Here is a 3,744-nt window from a genome sequence, read left to right as displayed (position 1 = left end):
ACAATATAAAAGGCAATTTTTTTGTTTTTAAATCACTGTTCGGGTCAAATCATTTTATTTTGTTAATAAAAATGGTTTCCCTCATCTCATCGGAGTGAGGCAAGGCTTGGGGATTTTTCCTATGATTGCCATTTGAAAACACAAAACGGTTTATTGAGTCGATGGGTTTAAGAGGTTGTTAAAAAAAAAAAAATCCAACACTCAAATTCAGGTGAAATTTGACCTGCCATAGGAAATGAATGGGTGAGACTAACACAAACACGGCAAAAAAAAGAAACGTCCTCTCACTTTCAACTGCTTTTATTAAAATCCAAAGTAACGGTCAGTATCTGGTGTGGCCACCAGCTGCATTAAGTACTGCAGTGCATCTCCTCCTCATGGACTGCACCAGATTTGCCAGTTCTTGCTGTGAGATGTTACCCCACTCTTCCATCAAGGCACTTGCAAGTTCCCGGACATTTCTGGGGGGAATGGCCCTAGCCCTCACCCTCCGATCCAACAGGTCCCAGACGTGGTCAATGAGATTGAGATCCGGGCTCTTCGCTGGCCATGGCAGAACACTGACATTCCTGTCTTGCAGGAAATCACGCACAGAAGCCCTCAGTCCAGCCTCTCTCAGCCTATTGCGAATGGTCTGAGCACTGATGGAGGGATTGTGCGTTCCTGGTGTAACTCGGGCAGTTGTGGTTTCCATCCTGTACCTGTCCCGCAGGTGTGATATTCAGATGTACCAATCCTGTGCAGGTGTTGTTACACGTGGTCAGCCACTGCGAGGACGATCAGCTGTCCTTCCTCTCTCCCTGTAGTGCTGTCTTAAGCATTTCACAGTACGGACATTGCAATTTATTGCCCCAGCCACATCTGCAGTCCTCATGCCTCCATGCAGCATGCCTAAGGCACGCTCACGCAGATGAACAGAGACCCTGGGCATCTTACTTTTGGTGTTTTTCAGAGTCAGAAGAAAGGTCTCTTTAGTGTCCTAAGATTTTATAACTGTGACCTTAATTGGCTACCGTCTGTAAGCTGTTAGTGTCTTAACGACCGTTCCACAGGTGCATATTCATTAATTGTTTATGGTTCATTGAACAAGCATGGAAAACATTGTTTAAACCCTTTACAATAAAGATCTGTAAAGTTATTTGGATTGTTACAAAATTATCTTTAAATACAGTGTCCTGAAAAAAGGATGTTTTATATATATATATACATATTTTTATTTTGTTTTGTCAAATAAAATCAATACATTTGCCAAAATGCAGAACACAAACTCACAAAAATAAAGAAGTGAGACCATGACACATCCACAATGCAGAACACACACACACACACACACACACACACACACACACACACACACACACACACACACACACACACACACACACACACACACAGAGGTTTGTTTGTGAGTTTTATTGTAATTTAACCACATGCATGCAACACAGTTTAATGAGATATTGTTTCTCACATTAAACAGAAATGTTTTTTTTAATCTGTACACAATGAAAACAATGAAACAATGAGACATGGTCAGATTTGGACATATATACAGATTACACTTTATAACATTACCTCTACTGGAGTAACTCCACCCTCTTTTGGTGATCCTGACCCTATTTGGAGGTCTCCAGCCTACAGCTATAACTACTTGAATTTAGGAGCCTTTTTTTTTGTTTTTTGTAATAACTAATGATGACATTTGGCCCTCACAAGTGTGGACAGACCACACATACCAAACATACCACACAGGCCAATGTCCAACGCCTGTGTGGCAAAGTGTATGCTAGAATTTTAATGTTTGCTGTTTGAAATAAATGAAAGGTGACTTTCATTTATTATTATGCTGAATTTTTCTTTATAAATCACAGTCAAATTTGACTGTATAGCAGCATGGTCAGGTTTAACCGCATGTTGAGGCATCATTACAAAATTTGAAATTTAAAAAAAAATGCAACAATTTAAACAATAATTGTTTTTATAATGTCTAAATATACAGTATATCATTGCATAACTTGTAATAATATCAGAAATTAAGCTTGTCACAACATTGGATTATAGAGATAAGCCAAAACATAGACCATTGAGGCCACCTACTGGTTATAATTGTTATTTCATGTAATTATTATTTTATCAGATAGCGCCAATGTCTTATTTTTTGTTATATTTTGTTATTTTGACTTTTTTTGTAAAATTATTTCTGATGTTCACTTGTATAGAAGTGAAGAAAACATCAAATGTGCTTATTTTATATGAAAATAAATGGCGGAAGTAAAAAATTTAGAGGTTAAAAAAAATCGCACATATCAAAAACATTTGATATTTCGGATCAACTTTGAGCCAAACAGTAAAACTGTAAACCTCTAATGAACAGTTATTTCAATATCAAACTTACAATTAGTCGTACACAGTATAAATGGGTCTCAATACATGAGAATTTATAGCTGCCTGAATATTTAATGAAGGGGTCCTTAAAGTGGGTCGTCATATTTGAGGGTCCTTGCAACAAAAAGTTTGAAAATCCCTGCCATAAAAGTCCTCAGTAGGCCACCATCATTACCAGACCAAGGACAATATTTAATAAATATAATATCAAAATTACAGGACTAGGTAGCTCAAAGTATTGGCAAACTATCAACATAGTCAAAGTTTGAATCCAGGGCGTGCTGAGTGTCTCCAGCCAGGTCTCCTAAGCAACCAAATTGGCCCAGTTGCTAGGGAGGGTAGAGTCACATGGGATAACCTCCTCATGGTCGCTATAACGTGTGGTAATCGCTCTCTGTGGGGTGCGTGGTGAGTTGTGCCTGGATGCCTTGGCGAATAGCATGGGCCTCCACACGCGCTTCATCTCCACGGTAAAGCGCTCAACAAGCCACGTGATGAAATGTGTGGATTGATGGTCTCAGAAGCGGAGGCAGCTGAGATTCTTCCTCCGCCACCCAGATTGAGGTGAGTCACTATGCCACCATGAGGACTTACAGCACATTGGGAATTCCAAATTGGGGAGAAAAGGGGAGAAAACATTTTTATGTGTGCAAAATGTATAGAAATATAAGAGAGCTGATCTTTTTATTTTCATGTATGCCACTGCACAGATTCATACACATAATTCATGTGATTTATATGTTCAACAAGGAGAAGGGGTAAGGGAAAATCACAAATAACATGCAGTAACTTGCTGAAAGAATGGAATGCAGAGCCCATTTTAAAGCACGATTTCCATGTGACTGGGATTATTTGAAACTAGTCCAGTGAGCCTGAAGACACCTTCCTGAAGAGGCTCCTTTGTGAGACAACACTGGTCTATTGCTCAGCATGTTAATTTCCAATGTAAATATAATTATGCACACAATTAAATGCAGGGACTCCGATTACACAACTTTTTTCCAGTTACAAGTTAAACATTACAAATGAGATTATTGTGGATAGATATTTCTCATCTAATAAACTGCTCAGTGTCTTGTATCTACCATCTTGGTGTCCATGTAATTAAGAGGGTAAATCCCCCCAAACATTTACTATGTAATCTGTTTTCTGCTGTACTTCCTTATATCTCAGGTGAACCCAAAAGTAAGGCATTTCAGCAGAATACAAGACGGAAATGCTCTTTTGGTTTGATGATCTCATTTGAAAGGAGGAGGGGATATAACTCACACTTCCAGGAATCCAGTCAGATTCCCAGAGTGCTTTGAGGTCCTGTTGACTCACTCTTCAGATTGTCTGTTCTGTAAGGAGCCTGATATATTG

Source organism: Xyrauchen texanus, chromosome 25, assembly GCF_025860055.1.
Source record: "Xyrauchen texanus isolate HMW12.3.18 chromosome 25, RBS_HiC_50CHRs, whole genome shotgun sequence".
Classification (NCBI taxonomy): Eukaryota; Metazoa; Chordata; class Actinopteri; order Cypriniformes; family Catostomidae; genus Xyrauchen; species Xyrauchen texanus.
The sequence above is the reverse complement of the archived record's forward strand: the minus strand, read 5'-3'. Positions refer to the sequence as shown.